Source organism: Nerophis lumbriciformis, linkage group LG01 (assembly GCF_033978685.3).
Source record: "Nerophis lumbriciformis linkage group LG01, RoL_Nlum_v2.1, whole genome shotgun sequence".
Classification (NCBI taxonomy): Eukaryota; Metazoa; Chordata; class Actinopteri; order Syngnathiformes; family Syngnathidae; genus Nerophis; species Nerophis lumbriciformis.
The window spans coordinates 25,461,588-25,474,903 of record NC_084548.2 but is presented as its reverse complement, the minus strand read 5'-3'; the positions used below and the strand labels follow the sequence as shown (position 1 = coordinate 25,474,903).

Sequence of the window (13,316 nt, the reverse complement as noted above, 5' to 3'; positions counted from 1 at the left end):
GCGCTCCTATTTTGGTAAATTTTCCTGTTTTGTTGGTATTTTCCTGTAGCAGTTTCATGTCTTCCTTTGAGCACTATTCCCCGCACCTGCTTTGTTTTAGCAATCAAGACAATTTCAGTAGTGCGGACGCAATCCTTCTTTGTGTGAAAATTGTTGATTCTCATGTCATGTACGAATGTACTTTGTGGACGCCGTCTGCTCCACACGCTGTAAGTCTTTGCTGTCGTCCAGCATTCTGTTTTTGTTTACTTTGTAGCCAGTTCAGTTTTAGTTTTGTTTTTCATAGCCATCCCTAAGCTTCAATGCCTTTTTAGGGGCACTCGCCTTCTGTTTATTTTTGCTTTAAGCATTAGATACGACGTTTACAAAGCAATTAGCTACCTGCTTCCACCTACTGATATGGAAGAGTATTACACGGTAACTCTGCCGAGCTCTAGACAGCACCGACACTTGCAAATTATAATTACTGGTTGGCATAAAATATTTTTAACCCAAATAGGTGAAAATACATAATCTCCCACAGCACACCAGACTGTATCTCACGGCACACTAGCACAGTGGTTGAAAAACACTGAGCTAAAACACTAATTACATTTTCTGAATCAAACGCTCTTTTAGCCTAACCTAAGCACTGTTCAGGTACTAGGACACAATTTAAATTCTCACGCAAATTCACAACTCATTTGCAATTTTTTTGTAAATATCAGCCTCCTAGATTTTGTGCTTAAGAGGCTTGCTTGAAAAGAACAAATTAAACTAGAGATACAATTTTAAAATTTCATTTTCAAGACCCCAAAAATGATTTATTTTTTTTGCCATACCTAACATGCTTGCAAAATGTGGGGTTTTCATGCATGTTAATGCCCTCAAAATGACGGAATAATAAAATTAAACAGAGCAATTTCAATAGAGCCCTTGCAGTGGTCTGCATCGCACCTGCGGTGCTTGCTCCGCTGCTCGGGCTCCAATTAGTTTTCCCTGCATATACAAGGTCTACAGTACATGGTTGATGATATTGAAGTAAATACTTTGATGGTTACTGTAGCTTTAAATCTCTACACATATTGTAGCTATATTTAGCGAGTATTTAGGCCCCAGGTTTGTCAAAAACGACTAGCAACAAATTTGGTGACTTTTTCTGGTTTTTCATTTGACACTTTTGGAGTCTAATATGATAGTGTTTATCCCCCATCTAAAAAATGTTCTCAGGCAGTGTTTGGAAAATTACTATTAAAAATGTATTATAGTGGTCACTTTGTCAAAAATGTAATTAAATTACTAAGGGAATTACCGTATTTTCCGGACCATAGGGCGCACCGGATTATAAGGGGCACTGCCGATGAATGGTCTATTTTCGATCTTTTTTCATACAAAAGCGCACCGGATTATAGGGCGCATTAAAGGAGTCATATTATTTATTTATTTTTTTCTACATTGAAAACACTTCCTTGTGGTCTACATAACATGTAATGGTGGTTCTTTGGTCAAAATATTGCATAGATTATGTTTTACGGATTATCTTCAAGTCGCTTTCTGACAGTCGCTTCAGGATGCGCCGTTTTGTGGGTGGTCTTATTTACGTGTCTCACCTTCGACGGATCTTTGTTGTAGCGGTGTAGCGTGCAAGGACGGAAGTGGAAGAAGTGTCAAAAGATAGAGCTAACTGTTTTAATGACATTAAGACTTAACTTAAATCAATAACGGAGCAGCATCTCCTCATCCATGGCTCACTAGTGCAATAACGCCTGAAATGTGTCCCGTGAAAAACCCGCCGACCGGAACTCTCTAATAACTAAAGTTCCTTGGGTGAATAATGTCCACTCACTATACCAATATGTTTTAGCGCTTTCATCGCAAGTTTACTGACAGATATAAGTAGGGATGATGTTCGAAATCGGTTCTCCCGGTTGTTCGATAAAGAAAAGAACCGATTCCATGGACTCAAATCCCTTCCGGTTCCCATTATCGAGTCCACAATAGTAAATAAAAAGAGTTGGTTCTTTATTCGAATCCCTGGGAACGAATCCCTTCCCACGTACAGGAAATGCCCTGTGGGACCTGCAATGTTATGCCCATTTTATTGTAGACTCTAACTGACACCATTAGTTTGGGCACTTCCGGGTTGAGACAATTCAGAAGTAGACAAGTTGTGTTAGCTCTTACAAGCCTTGGAAAAGATAAGTCTGTAAGTAAACTGTTTAACTTGTTTATGTAACTCAATATTAAGGTGGAAAGTGGTTAAGTTTGATACTAAGATGTTTATTGAAAAACGATTTTTGTGCACTGTTTCAATGGATGTTTTGAGGACTTAAAATGGCTGCCAGTCGTATATTTCCACCATCGAACTAGTTTCAACACTCAGAAGTATTTGTTTGATGATACTACTGTATATTTGTGTGAAGCTAATATTTACATATTGTGTATTACATTTCAGTATGTTAATTGAATCACATAGCTTATACATTTGTCATTGTGTGTATTTCAGTTAAAAAAAAAAAATAACAGTCCAGTGCAAGACAAAAGTAAAGATAGGAAAAGACAACGCAAGATCAACAACAATAAAGAGCCTAAATGGATTAATCTGCTTTGGATTGTTTGTTAGCTTTCTGCCAAGCTGTACAACCTCAACACGTATAGTGAGGGTCGAACAGGCAATATGCAATTATTGCCAGGCTTCGCTCTCATGTAAGGGGGGAAGAATTGTTGATTGATGACTGTGGTGTTCTTAGTGTCATAGTGTGTGTAGTTAGTATGTTCCAATAGCAGCAGAAGTGCACTTTTTGGAGAGCTGTATTATTCTCAGTTTTGTGCCCTAGGGACTGATTTTATTTAACACTATATTATTATTTATACACCTATAGTGATCACAGAGACAGGTTGTTTTTGTGTTACTGTATATGTTTGTTTTTCTGAAAAATCCCACTTAATATACTTTGGGTAACAAAAGTCAATTTTTTTTATTTTTTTTTAGGGGGTTAACAGTCAATATTTTTTTTCTTTTTTTTTTTCTTATAAAATAAAAGTGAGCTTTTGTTAAACCAAATATTGTGTTTTTTTGTTTGTGTTTTTTTTCCATATACAACAACCTATCTGGATTCGATAAGAGAATCGATAAGGAATCGGTTCGATAAGAGGATTCGATAATGGGCTCGAACTCGATAATTTCCTATCAAACATCATCCCTAGATATAAGTAATAACTCTACACTACTTTATATTAGAAATGTCAACAGCGGAGGATGAATGCCCCATAAGAAGAAGATAGAGAAAAAGAAAACTACGACTTATCGACTGCGGTGTCGGCACAGACTACAAAGGCAGACGCGCACAATTTTTCAGGACTTATGCAGATCCCAAATACAGATCAGCAGGTACCAGAAGGTAAGAAAAGTTGCTTTTGCATAATATTGCGAAACAAACCACCAGATAATATGTCTTACCTTATACACACACCATAATAATACTCGTATGTTGAAGTAACAGACTACAAAGGCGGACGCGCGCAATTTTTAAGGACTTATGCAGATCCCAAATACAGATCAGCAGGTACCAGAAGATAAGAAAAGTTGCTTTTGCATAATATTGCGAAACAAACCGCCAGATAATATGTCTTACCTTATACACACACCATAATAATACTCGTATGTTGAAGTAACAGACTACAAAGGCGGACGCGTGCAATTTTTCAGGACTTATGCAGATCCCAAATACAGATCAGCAGGTACCAGAAGGTAAGAAAAGTTGCTTTTGCATAATATTACGAAACAAACCGCCAGATAATATGTCTTACCATATACACACACCATAATCATACTTGTATGTTGAAGTACAGTACAATCCATTAAACGGTGCGGCTTCATAGCTTACCAAAGTCGTACTAAAACATTTTGATAGATTTTCGAGCGCTGTGTGTAATGATCTTTATTTTCAATGGAACATATAAAATGTTGGTGTTGTTTACTTGAGTCATATTGCAGTCTACATGTACAGTATCTCTTGTGTGTGACTGCCATCATATTGCAGTCTACACGTATGTCTTATGTTTGACTGGTCACAATTATCATTTCACCATGTACCAAATAAAATAGCTTCGAGGTCGGTAAGCAAAACCAGAATTATTTCGTACATTAGGCGCACTGTCGAGTTTTGAAGAAAAAAAAAAAGATTTTATGTGCTCTTTAATAAATATAATTAATTACTCTGAAGTAATTATTGCATTACTTTACAAAAAAAACAACTTTAAATATCTGACATATATACAGTTGAGATGTTGCATGAGACCAGAGTGTGCATATGTGCCTGAAAAGGCAATGCTTGTTGCTAAGTGACATGTGACGTCAGGGCCCAGACAGTGCAGCATTCGCTCAGCTGTGTTTGTTAGCTCAGACTCGTAGTGACGTCAGCTCTGTTCAATATTTTAAATGGATTGTTTTAGAGTTCGTTAATAAAAATATTGAATTTGCTTTGATGTCTGTAGTTTCCTTACACTCCAACGGGGTATTGTATGATTGAAGCTTGTCACTTCAATCATTGATTTGTTGTTCATTATTCCCTCAAATGAGCAGTGTGTATGTGTGCGTGTTCTTATGTGTGTTGTTTGCTGTGTGATGTTGCCTCCTAATTGATATCAAGTTCATTTTAGTGTGGTGCTGGTTGTTGCATTCATTAGTGAAAAAGGTATTTCCTGCATTGAACTTGAGTTTCTGACACGGTTTTGCTGAAATAAAACCACATCGAAAATAGCGCGCAAGGTTACATCAATCTTCTCGCGAACGGCGTTGTTTTTCGTAGATAAAAGTAATTCATTAGATTACTGGTTGCTAGTAAAAGTGACAGTGTTAGTATAACGCCGTTGTTATAAAAAGCCATTATTCGGAACACTGCTTACAGGCGGCCTTGTCTCGATTGCAACATTAAATAAAACACAAAGAAGCAATAGAAGAAAGTGAATTGGTAATTCTAAAAAAAATTTCAAATATATGTATTCTATGATTACAATTTTTTTTTTAACATTGTCTTGTATTGGCTGTTTGCAACCTCCCCAGATGTCACCAACTTTTCAGAGTGTTGTAAGTAGGGATGTCCGATAATGACTTTTTGCCGATATCCGATATTCCGATATTGTCCAACTCTTTAATTACCGATACCGATATCAACCGATACCGATATCAACCGATATATACAGTCGTGGAATTAACACATTATTATGCCTAATTTGGACAACCAGCTATGGTGAAGATAAGGTACTTTTTAAAAAAAATTAATAAAATAAATACATTAAAAACATTTTCTTGAATAAAAAAGAAAGTAAAACAATATAAAAAACAGTTACATAGAAACTAGTAATTAATGAAAATTAGTAAAATTAACTGTTAAAGGATAGTACTATTAGTGGACCAGCAGCACGCACAATCATGTGTGCTTACGGACTGTATCCCTTGCAGACAGTATTGATATATATCGTAGGAACCAGAATATTAATAACAGAAAGAAACAACCCTTTTGTGTGAATGAGGGGAGGGAGGTTTTCCGGGTTGGTGCACTAATTGTAAGTGTATCTTGTGTTTTTTATGTTGATTTAATAAAAAACAAAAAAACAAAAAAAACGATACCGATAATTTCCGATATTACATTTTAACGCATTTATCGGCCGGCCGATATTATCGGACATCTCTAGTTTTAAGCGTCATCACGCTCTTTCGCCTTTCGCCACCTAAGAACATGAACTAAGCCCTACATAATAAACACGCTTTAGCTTTGTTTGTTGTCAGCTAGTTATAGTAATTTGGCAACGTTTAGCTACTAACGTTAACCGTTAGTAGCTAAAACGTTGCATGCATATTATATCATAACATGACTTGTAAGTGTTCGTTTTTGGGGACTACTTTTGTATATGTGTACGCGCTCCCTGCGAGTGTGTGTGGACGAGACAATCTTGAACACCAGACTCATTCCTAGGGCAAAAGAGAGAGTACGTTTTTCTGGATAAGTATTCTGGAGGTGCACATACTTCAGGTACAAATAAAAGGTAAATGTCATGCATGGTTGCTGTTGGCGTGATACCAGGGTGCAGAGGAAGTAGGAGACGTATTAGCAAGAGGTCCCTATTAAGTACTGTACCAGGCAAAAGTCAGACACAACACAAGTCGCATAGGAACTCACATTGTGTCATACAGAAGATAATAAACCAGCAGTGAAGGAGGGAAAAAAGTGGGACTAAATAAAATTAGTTAATGTGGAACAGGTGTGCTGGCAGGACACAGAACAGAAAGTGAAGGTGCTGCTTACATAAGCAGCAGGACAGGAAATTGTACCATCTATCAATCTATTTTCTGCAACCTATCCCAGCTGCACAACAAGGGAAAATAAAGGAAGTCCAAACTGTCATGTGGGACCATGACAGTAAGACCTCAAATGGTTTATAATTTCACAAAAGTAAATAAGTGGAACTAAGTCTTCTTATGAAAGTTAATTATGTGGGCTCTGTACCGAGGATGTCGTTGTGGCTTGTGCAGCCCTTTGAGACACTTGTGATTTAGGGCTATATAAATAAACATTGATTGATATATAAATAAACATTGAATTATTGTCTTTTTTTTCCATCTTTTAATGAGCAAGCTGTATTAATGGGGCACTGCACTTTTTTTGGAATGTTCCCTATCATTCACAATCTTTTTATGTAAGTATCTTTAAAAGTATTCTAACTCGTAAACAAACGCAAGCAAAGTCAGCTAACAATTAGGCTGATGGGAGTCATGACGTGATTGTGTCTTTCGTGACCATAAAACCCATTAAAAACATCCAAAAAGCATCAATAATACTCAATTTACATTTCGTGACCTGAATATTAACCAAGTATTAGCAATATTGTTAATATAAGCGCTAACGTTAAGTACCTACTTTCAGCGGTGCATTGATCACAGAGGTAACAAGCTTATGTTGATATGATGAGCTGGTGATCTGCTTTCTCGCCTCTAAACTGGTGAAAGTTAATTCCAGATTATGAATCATGCCTGATACATATGGAATGAATATATTTTTGCGTCTGTCACTTTTTTCCTCTTCATCCACTCTGTTCTTGTTATTTCTGGAACTGGATGCATTTTCTACAAACGACCAGCTTGGGTAACCACAGGTTTTTAGGGCTTCCCTCAAATACCTATGTATGCCTATGTATGTTTGGGTTTTCATGGAGGCCCCGGTTTTCTCCAATGTGGACATCACAGTCCAAAAAAGGCAACTTACTGTCTTTGACATCCTCACGTGTAGGGATGTCCGATAATGGCTTTTTGCCGATATCCGATATTCCGATATTGTCTAACTCTTTAATTACCGAAACTCTTAATTACCGATATCGATATCAACCGATACCAATATATACAGTTGTGGAATTAACACATTATTATGCCTAATTTGGACAACCAGGTATGGTGAAGATAAGGTCCTTTAAAAAAAATAAAATACAATAAAATAAGATAAATAAATTAAAAATATTTTCTTGAACCAAAAAGAAAGTAAAGCAATATAAAAACAGTTACTTAGAAACTAGTAATTAATGAAAATGAGTCAAATTAACTGTTAAAGGTTAGTACTATTAGTGGACCAGCAGCACGCACAATCATGTGTGCTTACGGACTGTATCCCTTGCAGACTGTATTGATATATAATGTAGGAACCAGAATATTAATAACAGAAAGAAACAACCCTTTTGTGTGAATGAGTGTAAATGGGGGAGGGAGTTTTTTTGGGTTGGTGCACTAATTGTAAGTGTATCTTGTGTTTTTTATGTTGATTTAATAAAAAAACAAAACGATACCGATAATAAAAAACGGATACCGATAATTTCCGATATTACATTTTAAAGCATTTATCGTCCGATAATATCGGCAGGCCGATATTATCGGACATCTCTACTCACGTGTGAACTAATGTTTTTGTGCTCAATGAAGGCTTGCACTTCTTGGTTTCTGATTGTCACCCATGTGTCATCCACATATCTGTACCAATGACTTGGTGCTGACACTGTAAAAGAGCTCAAAGCTCTCTTTTCCATGTCCTCCATTAAAGGTTTGCTACTATTTGGGATACAGGTGATCCCACGGCACAACCTTGTTTTTGTCGGTAAAACGTTCCCATGAATTGAAAGTGTTAAGGCAAAGTTCCAGCAAAAGGCCAATCTTTTCTGTGTTTAGTATGGATCCGTCCAGTGTTAACCAAATAAATGATGTGTATTCAAGTAAAACATTTTAAAAATGTTTGCGCATGGCATTCTTTTTTTTTTTTAATTGTTTATTTTCTTTTCTTACATTTTTCTATGACAGTCTGACAATAAAATTACAATAGTGTCAAAACATTCTTAAAGTAAAATTAAGTAATTTACGGCGATTAATCAAAATTCAAAATTGTGGTTGTAAAAAATTAATATTTTGAAAAAACGTATTTTATTGTAATATTTGCATTTTGGGGCAGCATTGTGGAACAGGGGTTAGTGCATGTGCCTCACAATACGAAGGTCCTGAGTAGTCCTGGGTTCAATCCCGGGCTCGGGATCTTTCTGTGTGGAGTTTGCATGTTCTCCCCGTGACTGCGTGGGTTCCCTCCGGGTACTCCGGCTTCCTCCCACCTCCAAAGACATGCACCTGGGGATAGGTTGATTGGCAACACTAAATGGGCCCTAGTGTGTGAATGTGAATGTTGTCTGTCTATCTATGTTGGCCCTGTGATGAGGGCGACTTGTCCAGGGTGTACCCCGCCTTCCGCCCGAATGCAGCTGAGATAGGCTCCAGCACCTCCCGCGACCCCAAAAGGGACAAGCGGTAGTAAATGGATGGATGGATGCATTTGCATTTTGTCTGTAGTTAACCCGTAGTTAATTATGATTAATCACAGATAAAAAATGTTGTATCTTTCATAAGTTTACCCTAAACAGATATTTTAATTTTAAGTGTTTAATACTATAAACATGGGACTGGGCAATTTGTAAGATTTATGCAAATATTTGTTCAGTAAACACTATGCTATTTTAAAGACACACACACACGCTCACTGTGACACATGCTCACTTTAAAATCAAAGCTATTTTTAATGACGGTAAAAAAACAGTGTGCCAGTGCAGTCTTCAGCTGGGCTAAGTGTGTAACCACGTTACAAAAGTGCCCTCTCAGTCTTCATAAGAGTCAAAACGTGACTATTTCCAGCAGCTCTTCCACAATATTATTTCATTGCTAAATTAAAGCTGTTGCCTCCCATATTGAGCAGTTGCTGTTGAAATATGCTGGTTGTGTCTGTTGTCTGTTGTCAGCTTTGCAGCATGATCTGCCTTTGTTGAAGAGGAGCGCTTTCTGCATCAACTAGTTGTTGGCAGCTAAAAAGTGGCTCCACTTACTCCGGCGATAACTCAACTCACAGAGACAGTAGATGGAAACAAATTTGGTGTTGTCAAGAGGGAATTTAATTACATTTTCCTTAACTCATTATCACGTTTACTTCGACAGCCCTTATAAATGCGTTTAATGTATGTACTATATGTGTGTTTTATTGTATATGGGCACTTTGTTTATTTTTTTAAGCTTGCTATGTATTTAATTCACATACCTGATTGCCCAATTTGTTCCTGTCCGCGGACGATTCTGCAATCCTGGCCTCGGACAGGGACAAATTGAAGGTTGAAAGTGCACTCAGCACCGAACTAAGTAATCTCTGTCTCTGGCTTTCCGATAACAAACTGTCACTACACCTGGGTAAAACAGAGTCCATCCTATTTGGGTCCAAGCACAACCTAGGTAAATCCCCGGGCTTTACGATTAAAGCAGGTGATACCATAATCACAAGCAAAGACAAAGTAATTTACCTAGGTTGTATACTTTTTGCATTTTTGTGCAAGGTCAAAATGGGTGTAGCCTTCAAGCAGTGGTGTGCCGTCAGGGTCAGCAAAGCCTTCTCTGCTGGCCTAACAACCAGAAATCATGACCATAATTAAAGATAAAAGTCATTTTTAATGTACTTTTCCTAAATACCTAAAAGTATTCATATTATCTTCATGTCATATTATGCTCGTTCCAGTGCGGTTGTTTTTAGTTTTAGTTTGTATCTAATCAGAATTCAGCTAGCTTATGTTGCTATGCTGTCCCAAATCTGCCCGAGGCTTTCAGAATCAACAATGCGGGCGTCATACAGTGAGAGACAGTTGCGATAGCCAATCAGATCACAAGTTGTTGACAGTAGCCTATCTAAGACGCCTGATGTTAACAAGACTGTGGTTGGATACTCACTTGTCATTCCAAAGTGAGTATCCAATCACAAGTTTCAATTTAGCAGGGAGCAGGAAGTGTTGTGCCGTAGCAGAGACGGGGAACAAAACGTTGATTAGGTGGAAGATATATATTTGCAAGGCCATTTTCAAGAAGGATATTTAAAGAGAAACTACAAACCCCGTTTCCATATGAGTTGGGAAATTGTGTTAGATGTAAATATAAACGGAATACAATGATTTGCAAATCATTTTCAGCCCATATTCAGTTGAATATGCTACAAAGACAACATATTTGATGTTCAAACTGATAAACGTTTTTTTTTTGCAAATAATCATTAACTTTAGAATTTGATGCCAGCAACACGTGACAAAGAAGTTGGGAAAGGTGGCAATAAATACTGATAAAGTTGAGGAATGCTCATCAAACACTTATTTGGAACATCCCACAGGTGAACAGGCAAATTGGGAACAGGTGGGTGCCAGCTAAGCCTTTGACCTTCGATCCCTCAGGCTGTACTGCATCAACAAGCGACATCAGTGTGTAAAGGATATCACCACATGGGCTCAGAAACACTTCAGAAACCCACTGTCAGTAACTACAGTTGGTCGCTACATCTGTAAGTGCAAGTTAAAACTCTCCTATGCAAGGCGAAAACCGTTTTAACAACAACACCCAGAAACGCCGTCGGCTTCGTTGGGCCTGAGAGTGCGGGTACTAGACTGGCCTGCCTGTAGTCCAGACCTGTCTCCCATTGAAAATGTGTGGCGCATTATGAAGCCTAAAATACCACAACGGAGACCCCCGGACTGTTGAACAACTTAAGCTGTACATCAAGCAAGAATGGGAAAGAATTCCACCTGAGAAGCTTAAAAAATGTGTCTCCTTATTTACCAAACGTTTACTGAGTGTTGTTAAAAGGAAAGGCCATGTAACACAGTGGTGAACATGCCCTTTCCCAACTACTTTGGCACGTGTTGCAGCCATGAAATTCTAAGTTAATAGTTATTTGCAAAAAAAAAATAAAGTTTTTGAGTTTAAACATCAGATATGTTGTCTTTGTAGTGCATTCAATTGAATATGGGTTGAAAAGGATTTGCAAATCATTATATTCCGTTTATATTTACATCTAACACAATTTCCCAACTCATATGGAAACGGGGTTTGTACATCTTGTGAGACAATGTCGGCCAATCCCAAAAGCTAGCTCAGCTGTTCTGGCAATGAAATGGGGGAAATGACGACGAGGGGCACCACTGGCTTATACGGCGTCGAATGGGTGCTACGTTTTTTGCCATTTTAATTTTGACAGTACCACATGAGATATGCTTTAACTGCTGATTAATTAATTGCTCGTTAATTGATTTTTAAATGCGCCAGAAAATAAGCAATTTTGTACACTGTAAATGTGTTCCTGTTTAGTATTTCTCCAGCAATGGTCATGTGGTGACATCAATTATGGTATTTTGAGAGGTAATTATTGAAGTTGGACATCACTGAAGGCCTAGGTGGGAAACGCACAGCCCACCACCACTGGTTTCAAGAAATTAGGTTCTGGCAATTTGGGAAAACTGTACTATAAATTATTTGTTGAAAATGTTTTCCAATATTTCAAAAATAGATCATTGCCGCTCTAAAAATAAAATGCACACAAGAGCGAAGTCTGTTAGGGGTGATGGAGTCATTTACGATATCTCATACCTCATACCTCAACACAGATACGGATCAAAAGCAACACGGTGACAGCTTCAAAAATAGAAGCGACGTCTGGAAAGAACTGGATAAAAAGCGCAGAGGCAAGGAAATGACAGGAGGAATGAGAAGAGAATCAAGGATGATGTGATGAAAGTAGGTTGTTGGATGGAAGGCTGGAAATGAAGGTGGGAGCAAGGAAAGAAAGAAGATAAAAGTTATGTTACAAGAGTGGAGGAAGGAGGCCATGAAGCTGAGTGAAAGGTCAGGAAGAGAAGGAGCACTTAGTACACCTAAGTTGACAAAAAGCCTGCACTAAAAAAGCTGTGCTTGCTGTATTTATAGATAGTGGCAGTGTAAACGTGCAGTTAAATCGCACACAGGCCTTGGCCCATATTGCTACATCAATTTTGCTCCTTCTTTTATAAGGCCCGGGTAGAAGCAAACACAAGCCAAGATGTGGTAAAAGTCAGATAAGAAAAACGAGCAATACGAAGCACAACTAAAAACAATAGTCTGAGCTTCATTTGCATGAGTGGCTTTCACTTTTTTTTTTTCCATGGAAATTTTAAATAGCAGAAAATTGTTTCTCTCACATTTGTATTTCAATGAAACAATTCTCTTCATGAATCATTTGACTTTGACTGCCCTATTTAACCCGTAAGAACCCAAACCTATTTGTGCTGAAAGTGAAAGGATGGTGGGTATATGGTGTGTTCCATTAATACTAGCAAGTCAAAATTTTCGAGTTCCTCGTCGGAATTTCAACTGGAACGCGCCTTACTCGGAAAGTCTGGGTGTTTTTACCTTACCAGTTTGGTTTCAAAAATGGCTGCTCTGGATGTAAACATTAGTATAATATGGTTTAATAATATCGATTATCTTAGTCTAAATCAGCCTAAATGTATTGCATGTGTCCTCTCCGTCTGGGTTGCAGATGAGTGCATATTTTCACATAAGTTGTTTGTATATTCAGACAAGGCAAGCACAAAAATTGCTTTTGTGGATGTGGCCATCTTATAGGGCTGGACCATTATGGCAAAAATACCAATCACGATTATTTTTTATTAATATTGTAATCACGATTAATCACACGATTATCAATTTATTTAAAACATGAGCATTTATTATACCACCAAGATTTAACTTAAAACAAACTGGATATAAATTAGTAACTTATAAACCCTCAAAATTGGAATAATAATAAAAGCAGTAAAAATACATTTAAATAACAATAGCAATTTAAAAAAACAATAACATTAATTTTTTCTTGTTGTAATTGTTTTTATTCCGTTTGTTACCTTTTACACAAATTTTAACACCATAGTGTGTACTTTTTGTGTAAAATAAGATTTAGTAATATGTTTGTTCATTA

At 37.3% G+C, this 13,316-nt stretch overlaps 1 protein-coding gene across 2 annotated transcripts in view; it reads right to left on the bottom strand.

Moving 5' to 3' along the window:
* The window catches only part of LOC133617781 (transmembrane protein 47-like), a 103,027-nt gene that overhangs the window by 18,828 nt on the left and 70,883 nt on the right, over window positions 1-13,316 (bottom strand). The window lies entirely within an intron of this gene.